The sequence below is a fragment of the Triticum dicoccoides genome, chromosome 7B (genome assembly GCF_002162155.2).
Source record: "Triticum dicoccoides isolate Atlit2015 ecotype Zavitan chromosome 7B, WEW_v2.0, whole genome shotgun sequence".
Classification (NCBI taxonomy): domain Eukaryota; kingdom Viridiplantae; phylum Streptophyta; class Magnoliopsida; order Poales; family Poaceae; genus Triticum; species Triticum dicoccoides.
In genome coordinates this window covers 752,831,975-752,842,728 of record NC_041393.1, presented here as the reverse complement: position 1 = coordinate 752,842,728, position 10,754 = coordinate 752,831,975, and positions in this window count along the sequence as shown.

Below are 10,754 nucleotides of genomic sequence, written 5' to 3'. Positions count from 1 at the left end.
ATTGCAACAGGTTATCGGATGAGGCCAATCAACAATAGTAGTACACTATTTGTACTAGCTTCACATGCTTTGCGCGTCGTGCGGGTGTTTTTACTGTAGCCATACTGTACTACGTAACCAGCACCTCGAATCCTCGATACTAGTAGTACTATATAGTACTAACTAGTAGGAGTAGTAGGGTGGCATGGGCCAGAACAAGCATTCACGTCCAGGAGTACGGCACACGCCACCAGCATGACTTCCATCTGACATCATATTTCTTGGAGTGTGTGCTAGAGCAATCTCTTCAACCTCATCGTTTCTCTAACTCAGCCATCGCGCAGCGGGCGAGGTGGGGGTTGGCCGATAGTCGGTTTCCTTAACTGCGGTCCCACTTGTAAGGCCAATTGCAACGCACGACCCCAAACGGACCTCCATTTTGCACGAACTCCAACGATAATTTTGACTAGAAAAGCAAGACCAAAGAAAACAAGAACCACAAGAATACATTTTACTACTCCTGTAAGTTGGATTAGTGCCTTCTCGATGCATTCATTGTTGATCTGCGGACGCTCGATCTGGCGTGCTTCATTCTTCTTCGAGTGTAAAGAAGTAGACGTTGCTTCCTCGCATCTAGTCTCATGTACAGCCTCTATTCTAGTACTCCCTCCGGTCTATTTTTCTCTGCGTCTAAGCAGCAACACGCATACCAAGTAGGAGTATCAACAAGTGCACTAATCTCATCTATAGCCTCTGTGCTAGCTAAAAGTGATAGAACATCTACGAAATTGCGCTCTATCAATATATGGATGTACTCTTCTTCCCAATACAAAAACTTGCATCCATTCTACTCCCTCCGTTGCAAAATACATGCCTTCTATTTGTCAAAATATATATGTATCTAGACATGTTTTAGTATATAGGCACATCCATTTTTGGACAAATGGAAGTCAAGTATTTTGGAACGGAGGGAGTACACAATAAAAATTTTAAGTTAGCACAACTAGTCTAATCCGAGAGCACAACCAAAGATTTGGTCGGGTTCTTCCTCCTTTTGCCGACACGTGGGACATCCAGCATCCAGGTCGTGTCATGAAAGAAAATAGAGTGGTAGTTGATAAGTTGAAGCCACGAGATGTGCATCTTGGGTTAAATTGTAAATAGAATCTTACTACTCTTGAGTAACTCCAAAAGCGGCCACCGAAGATCTTTCTTGGATTTGTTTTTCATCACCAGCACGTCGAGGTGAAAGATGTGCAGGTTCAGTGGGTCCGCTTGCGTTTTCACTGACATGTGGGACCGCATGTGAGCAAATAGACGATGGGCTCCGCGCGTCCGCTGGCTGGCTGAGAAGAGAGATAGAGGAGTGCTAAGCATGGACTGCAGGAAATTTGTTCTACGTACTATACCTCGATATAGGCTCGATATAGTGGGGTGGCATGGGCCATAACTAGCATTCACGTCTAGCACTACGGCACACGCCACCCACACGAGTCCCATCCGACACCAATTTTCTTGGAGTCCGTGCTATAGCCATCTCTTCTCCCTCCTGTTTTCTCAGCCATCGCGCGGTGGGCGGGGTGGGGGTTTGCCGATAGTCGGTTTGCTCAACTACGGTCCCACTTGTAAGTGAAAATGCAACACCGCATGCATTCCCGCTTGAGCTGCGTGCTAGACCAACCGTGTGGGGGTGCGACGCGAACACGACAGGCTTTTCCTTTTGAACTCGTAACTTGTAAAATTTGGTTCTGCTCCATGGCGCGATCGATAGATAGAAAATAACGATTTTGCCTAGAGTAATGAGAAGTTTGGTTCTGGCGCCGTTCATGCATGGAGTACGTACGAAAATTATGAAGTTGATGCGAAAGGTAAGATAATTACTGTAGTATCATATACTACTACATGGATTTGACGGAAAGATAAAAATACATACGGATCCATCAACGACATCCTCATGCCCTAGTGCGCCGGGTCACCAACCGACGTGTGAGGAGCAGCGGCGTTGGCGGCGAGCTCAATGTGCTTCTGAACAGTGCGTCCAAGGTTGCCCTGCGGTCCAAGAAGGCCAGCGTCCTATCGTCCTCCTCTTTCATGCGCGTAGACGTGGGTGATTATGTCCATGGTGTCTTGCTGCACCAGGCGCTGCGCGGCGAGCGCGACCTCAAGGTGGACATTCTCCGGCGTGATGGCGGGCAGTTGCAGGGCCACCAGTGCGTCGAAGAGGTTGTCACCATAGTGGCCGTTGAGGGTGGCGGGCATCGCAGAGCCTGGGCGCGTCGGCTGAAGGCTTATGTCAAAGTCGTCCGCGAGCTTCTTGACGACGGTGAACTTGTCAAGGAAACCGACGAGGACCTCATCGAACAAGGAGACGAAGCTGTCGTCCAAGCGGCTCCTCGCCCTGCCGGCCTCAAGCAATACTACCTGGAGACATTCCTCGTTGCCTGGCCGCAGGCCGATGTCGTGGACCATCTAGCACAGCCGGCTAATGCTCGCGCTCATCGCCTCCATGGGTCTAGCTTAGCTTCTACTAGTCAACTGATCTTGCGATTCAAGTGCTCACTCTTGCCCTTGGTTAGCGTGCGTAGGTGCGTAGGATTTCATACTACTCCTCGGCCCTCTACTGCACCTGCCTTTGGCTGTATGATAGGTGGGCCAACCACCCCCTGGGCCCACGTGTCATTCACCCAAAGGCAGTTGCCCTAATTCAATGAAGCTGCGCTCCCCTCCATGCCGGTGCAGTATAGTCATCTCACCGGACCTCTAGTTGGGGCCAAACGAGAGAAGTTTGATGTTTACTGGTTTATTGGTCCCCTTTGCATTTTGCGCCAAGTTTTGACCTTTGATTTAAGTAATAAAATGTTAATGCATGTAAACAAAAATGTTGTGTAAGTCACATTACGAAAACCAAATAATCCCAAAACACTTAGGCACGATGCATTGACTCCCTCCTTGTTTCTTATTTCGTGACATATCAACCAATGAGAGATGTGGGCCGTGCATGCTTTCAATGACTTGAGACTACCAAACATGACATGCAGTGTCTAGTTCATTGCATGTAATCCTATTAAGACTCTAGTTAGCAAGAAAACATTAAGTTCTCTCGCCGATAGGAATAAAATACCATGTATTTATTTACAGAGGGAGTAGTACATTTTTTGTGACATGCATTACTAGATATTGCTAGTCAAATACTAAAATCCAGATGGACATGGTAGTACTCCTAAATCCAGACGGTGGTGCTACTAGTACTAGTAGTAGTACTACCAATGTACTCCTAGGAGTACTAGCACTGTACTACCCGTTGGTCAAATTATTACGTGCTGCTCCTCACAGTGAAGTGACAAGACCCTGCGCCGGAGATGACACCTGAGTATAGGCGCCGTGTTCGGCATACCATAGTCAGCCTCACCGTCTGCAGTCACTATCATCATGGCTGTAGAGCTAGCCTGCTTACAACTAGCCCTGTTCGACATAATTTCCCGTGTGTAGATGCCCGTGCATTGCACGGAACACCAAGATTGGGGGTGGACTGCTCCGGCAGCGGCCATCGCGCCAGATTTTTCCACGGCCTTCTAGATGTGGTGGGGAGGAGATAAGGCTGATCGTGAGAGACAAGGAGTTGTTTGTAAATAGGGAACAAGTGCGGGCATCTTTTTGCAAAAATGGAGAAGCTTGGTTTGTATGCGTCAGATCTAGATCCGACGGCTACTGGTGAAAGATGGGAGGCACAACATCATCACCAACTCAGGACCTATTTGATTCGCAAGATTTTGAAAACGCAAGAATAGGACACGGCAATATTACAAGTTTCAAACTAATATTACAAATGTTAGGAGTAATGCTGCACCTAGGAAGAGGGAATTACTAGGAAGTTCACGTAAGAACTTTCGTTACTTTAGGTGGATGCAGCGTTATCGTACAAACTAAAATACACCGCCCTGAGAAGTCAACAATGGGCAAATAAGTTTTCGAGTCTCTGGCCACTTGATGTTTCAAAAACAAATTCAGCTTCTACGGAGACTTTGTCATTTAGGCTTAGACACTTGCGGTGATCAGCATGCCATTCATTGTTGCGCCAGAGAACGCCAAACCTCATTACCTTGAGCACACTTGCCTCCAGAACAAAGAACCTGGCCAATTTAATCTCAGATGTGCTGCCTCGGTAGTCGATCAAATCAATTTTTGTAATATGGAGATCAAGGCATTCGATGAGATTGTTATAGTGTAGCACATTTTTCACTTTCGGGTCTTTTTTTATCTGCAAAAGAAGAGAACATATTAGAGCAGCTAGCTGCATAAGATTGTCGTGTCATGAAGAGGTACCAATATCATTCGCTCATACGATAGGGTTGGCTGGCTAGTGATATTTTTTCACTCTCTCCCTTCTCTCTCCCTCTCTCTCTCTCTGTTTCTGTTTCCTCTCATTTAACTAGGAGCACGTGAAGAGCTTGGGCATTTGTTGCCTTCCACTATGTGGTCGATGCCATATTTCGCAAAAGTATGCCACATAATACGCATCGATGTCAAATCAAAAGATTTTGGCACCGCTCTCGCGATGTGAGAGAGTTGGCACCGCTGTGCACACGGACCCACATGTATAAACAAATCAATCAAACCAACTACACCAGCCTCTCACTCTCCCAAACAAGTGTTTTTTTATTGCCTCGGTCCTCTCTCTCTCCCACGCAGTGTTTTTTCATTGCGTGAGTTAATTTGGCACCGGAGCAAAGTAGGTGCTCCAGATTGGGGCACCAGGTGAGCAATGGAGGGGCATCGATGCCAAATGCATCACAAGTGAATTTGGCACATGTTTTGGCCTACATAGCCCACTTTTGTACTCCCTCAGTCCCAAAATTCTTGTCTTAAATTTGTCTAAATACGGATGTATCTAGTTACATTTTAGTGTTAGATACATCCGTATCTAAACAAATGTAAGACAAGAATTTTGGGACGGAGGGAATACTACCTCGTATTTAGTATAAAATTTTGACCATAGATTTACCTAAGAAAATGCCAATGCATGTCACTAAAAATTACACCATTTGAAATTATGTTCAAATACAAATACAACGATATAGTTCTTAGTGACATGCATTAACATTTTGTCAGTTAAATCTATGGTCAAATTTTGATACTACAAAATTGGAAGAGTAAACCAGGACGGAGGTAGTACTTGCCCTTAGGGTAACCATAGAGTTACTGGAGTAGTCTAAGTTACTTTCCACTATGACTAGCCTAGGCTACTATAGTAGTACAGCATAGAAATGATGCAGATGATCACGTGAGAAAAAATACTAAAAACATTTCTTTCGGTGCAGTGCGTAGATGTAGTTTTGAACACTACACTTGTCATCGTAATTTGGGAAAATTACGAAAAAATTGAGCTACGTTGTGATTACCGTTTACTAATAGGAAAGAAGTTTCACCTCGATGAGTAGCTTCTCCGTGCATGGAAAGCATGTAAGGAATCCAACAACTTGATCCAGATTGGGGCCGATAGATTTTAGTGCTAAGATCTTCACTGTGCGCATGGACTGGGTCAAGCTTGTGGGAATCATTTTCTGGAAGACGGTCATAAATACATCAAGAAGAAATTTAAAAATGTGAATTTCAAGAAGACGGAGAAGAAGATGAGTGTTGTACCTGAACGATTACAGATCCAATAAAGAGTTCAGAGAATTTGGCAGACGAGTACACCAACGCTGTCAATTTCGGCACGTCAATGACCCTGATTTTTGTTGGACCTTCTAGATCCGATACAAGCAATCTCTCAAGGAAAGGCGCATTCTCAATGACCATAACGTGGAACAGCTGGAGTGATCTATTCCCAATTGATGTCTTGTTGCGGGGCCAGCAAGACACATAAATCCATCGAAGATTCGTCGAGGCGATGTGGAGGCTAATGAACCCGTGGATCTGCTCAATACGAAGGTACTCGAGCGCAGTACAGCTGCAGAGCAGGTGCTCCATAGTCTTCTTCAAGATGACAACGTCGAAGAGGTCGAGCTGCTTGAGTTGAGGGAGAATAAGGGCGAGCGCGGCATTAATCTGGGGAAGATAGCAGGAGCTGAAGCTGGCGCGGCGCAGTGTTGGCGTGAGGCGGAGCGCGGACGGCGGCAAAGAGCGACATAGTCCAGCTTCAAAGCTGAGCTCCTCGAGCTGATCTAGGGCGGGGGATAAGAACCACTCGTCGAACTTGGGTTGGACCTTGCAGTTGGTACTGAACATGCGGATGTCAAGGCATCTGGCTGGCCCAGGGTGCGATGAAAGGATCTTGGAGACTGCGGCCATGCGTTTGCAATCCCCGTCGCAGAGGCAGCTGTTGACGGTGAGGTTGAGGGGGACGCAGCGCCAGAGGGGGCGCCACCGCCGGGAGAGCAGGGCGGTCCGCACAGCAGATTTGGTGGGGAGGAGGCCGATGATGACGAGCAGCATGTCGTCGGGGAGGCTGCTGATGAAGTCCAGGCTCGCCGGATGCGGTTTTGGCTCGAGCGGCCTCCGCTTGTTGGCTACCTCGCCGTCCATCTCAACCGGCGGCGACACCGGTGTAAACGTGTGCTGGTGTGTGTTGTGTGCTGGGTGTGCGCGAGTGCGTCCTTCTGTGCATGCCTCCGCAGTGGTGAATTGTGCGCGAGTGCGTCCTTCGCGCGCAAGAAGTTTGTCCTCAATGCGCCCTCAATTTACTAGCGTGCGGGGTGCTACCCCGAGTGGTTTCAACTTTGTTTCCTTCACCGCGTGTCAGATGGGCCTCTAGTTTACTTATTTTCACCCACTGCCACATGGGCCAGCACACCAAGATATAGAACACGAGCTGACAACACAGCATGTGGATTGGTTGACTGGTCAACTAAACAATATACAGAGCTATACGCTGACACAGTGAGCGTATAATCCGTCAGTATAGAGAGTTCGAGTGAGAGGGGAGGCCCGTGAGAGATAGCAGAGAGAGAGAGAAAGAGCTACTCCCTCCATTCGATAATGTAGTTACAACATTTTTTTAAAGTCAAATTTTTGAAACTTTGACCAAGTTTATAAAGAAATTACTTATATCGGCAATACCAAAGATAAATGATAGTATGAAGTAAGTACATGTTGTGATGAATCTAATGATCGTTCCAGATGTAAATGTTTTTCTCCACATATACCTAGTCAAACTTTTCTGAGGTTTGACTTTTCAAAACATCCATATGCTTATGGACGTGACAGAGTCCCTGATGAGAGAGAGAGAGAGTGAAAAAAGTGTGTGTGCGTGTGTGAAAGGGACATGGACAACACACGATAAAAGTGGAGAAAAAGTGTGCGTGTCTTATGCAAACATATCACACATGCATCTTCGACAACGGAGGCAAGGTGAGGAGATAGTGTGTGGTTGTTTGGAACCGAGAGAGGAAGACCCCTAGCACGTGGCCAAGAGGCGTCTGACAAACAAGGGAGAGAGGTCGAGAGAGACGTACGAAGAAAATGCAGACATGGGGAGGAGAGAGTGTATGTTTGTCATAGAGAGATCCCCTGGAGATCGTGATGTGACTACATGGGTGGGAGATCGAGTGACAAGGTGTGTGCGCGATAGAAGATGCCCCGAGAGATATCAAGATAGACGTATGGATGGAAGGAGACAATACGTGTGTTCCTGATGGCTAGTAAGAGATAATCACTTAGGAGGGGGGAGTGCTTGCACCTATGGCCCTGTTTGGATACTCTAACTAAGTTAGAGGTTAGAGTTAGATTCTAACCCTGAACTAACTCTAAGTAAAGAGGTGTTTGGATGGCAGGGTTAGATGGAGCGCGGATACGGCGAGGCACCTTCGAGGAAGTGGGGAGGGATCTGCTGCGGGGAGAGCGAGAGAAAAAAGTGTTTATTAGTGGTCCCGAGAAGAACTAACCCAAATACGCACCCCTTGGATGGGTTTGTTTTTTTGGATGGGTTAGATGCATCTAACCTAAACTAACCCTCCTGTTTGGATCTTTTTGGGTTACTTGACTCCAAACTAACCCAAACTAACTCTAACCCATGGATCCAAACAGAGCCTATGATGGAGTGAGGGATTATGGTACTTAGGGGGGTGCGTGTCACATGGAGAGAGAACAAGGGCGGAGAGTGTTGGATGGGTCTATATGTATAGCACGAGCGAGACATGTGTATGTGTGAACCAGGGAAATATAAGGCCCGTTTGGCTTGCGTCATGAGCATCTTTTGCGTGGCCTGGGGTTGTGGCTGGATTTCATGCACGCTTGTTTGGTTGCTACCCTATGAAAAAGAAAGCCCGCCTGGGTTGGGTTCCCTTGCACTTTAATTAGCCTGGCTGAACTCCAGACATTGCAAGTAGCCTGGCCCAAGCGACCGATTTCGAACGCCTGGCCGTGCCTGGTCGTGCGGCCATGAGGCTAACAGCAACATGGATGGATATTAGCATTAAATAATTGATGCATGGATTGATTGATGGGACGTTGATGCTTTGCCTGGCCCAGGCATGAACCAAACGCTTCAGCACCACACAAGCCTGGCGAGGCAGAAATATTTTACATCTCACGTCCACACCAGGCAGTACCGACCATCAAGGCATGAGGGTCAGGTCATGAACCAAACTGACCAATAAAGTTTGAGAGAGATTGAGGAGCCCCGATAAGGCTGAGTGGTGCGTCAGATAGGTGAGAGGGGGAAAGAGATATTCCATCCGCTCGATAATGCAGTTTGAATATTTTTTAGAAGTCAAACTTTGGAAACTTTGATCAGGTTTACGCAAATGTTATTTATATCTACAATACCAAAGATACATCATACAAAACTACATCTCATGGTGAATCTAATGGTATATGTTTGCCGTACTAGATGTAATTCTTTTTCTCCACGTACATGGTCAAACTTTGTGATGTTTGACTTTTCAATAAATCTATGTGCTATGGACGGAGGTGAGTGCCTGAGTTGAGACAGATCAAGTGCGTGTGAAGGAGAATGAGTACGTGTGCAAAAAGAGTATGTGTGTGAAAGATAAAGTGACAACAAACAATAAATTAGAGAGAGTGTGTTTTTCGTTTCTTATGCGAACATATCACGCATGCATCTCCGAGATGGAAAAGCGAGGCGAGGAGATACATGAAGATAGCTAGTGTGTGATTGTTTGCAACGGAGAGAGACACCCCTGTAGCACATGTCCAATAGAGGTCTGGCCAACAAGGAAAAAAGGTCGAGAGGGACACATGGATGGCATGGACGCATGGGGAGGGAGAGAGGGTGTGTTTGTGATAGAGAGATCCCCTCGAGATCGTGAGGGGACTATATGGGTGGGAGATCGAGGGAGTGCATGCACGATAGAAAGATGCCCCAAGAGAAATCGAGATAGACCATGCACATGTTTGTGATGGAGACTAAGATTAGCTAGTCATATACATATAGGGGGGACTGCGTGTGCCTACAATTGAGTGAGAGACCATCATACTTGGCTAGCTGGGCATGAGATTGTGTGTGTGTGTGCGTGTGAGATGGAGAGAGAACGATGGAGAGAGATAGAGTTTTAGATGGGCCTATCGAGTGCGAGTGAGATATGCATGTGTATGTGTGACCCAGGTGGATGGAGAGTTTGAGAGAGGGGGAAGAGCTCCGAGACGACATAGTGGTGCGTGAGAGAGTTATGGGCAAAGAGCCAAGGAATTTGTGTGCGTACGATGAGTGCACCCAAGATATCTAGCTTGGACTAGCTAGAGTATCATACATAGTGTGCGAGAGAGACCTATAGATGGTGTATATATGGATGCGAACTAGAAAGACCCCCCCCCCACACACACACACACACACAAAGAGAGAGAAAGGGAGAGGGACCAACAAGGTTTTTGTGTCGGATGCGTGCGATAGAATTGAAGATTGTCGGCGAGAGAGTGAGAGAGAGAGAGAGAGAGAACAGGAGTCCGGGAGAGGGGGAGGTCGCGTTTTATGCATCAAAGACTAATATAAACTTGCATTCAAATATTTAAATTGGAGACCGTGTTGTCTGCAATCCACACATGAACGGATATATGCGTATATCAAACAAGTTCATTAATTTGACTTTCAACATGTTCATGGAGTACTATAATACTGTAAAACATGCTACTCGATTGAGGTGTTCAATTTTGGATTTAGTTCACTATTTTGACCTACTGAACGAGCTAATTCATTGAATCGAGATATTTCATTTTGGGTTTGATTCGCATTTTTGAGTGGGTCAACTATTTGTCATATAGTAAATCGCTAGCAACGAGCATGTAAAAACACATTACTCCCGAGCATCATCTCTCCATCTAAAAAAGAAGTGGCAAGCTAATATTTCAAAATTTGATTCGAATCGACTTGGTAAGGTAGACGTGCATGCTCGTTCTCCCAAAATTTGAACGAACAGTTAAACATCCTCTCTGCTCAGTGGAATTCGCCCGAGCGAATAAATGGGAGACGCGAAATTACCGTCCTATGTGGGACACGCATCAATTGGCCCGTTGTACATCGAGGGTAGGTTCGTAACTTCATCCAAGCGCGCCTTCTCCTCGGCCGAAATGACATGTGCCGAATAATTCATAAACCATGGTCGGCAAAACACGCTCTCCTCGCCCGAAATAGCTCGCGCCCACTATTTCAAAACACGCTCCCCTCGCCCGAATTCGCTCGCGCCCACTATAGTTCAAAACACGCCCTCCTCGCCCAAAATCGCTCCCGCCCACTATTTTTGGGTAGAAGCAAAGTTACTCTACTATCCCCGACCCTTAGTACACAAACCCAAGCCGAGAAGCCTATAGGCAAGGGTAGA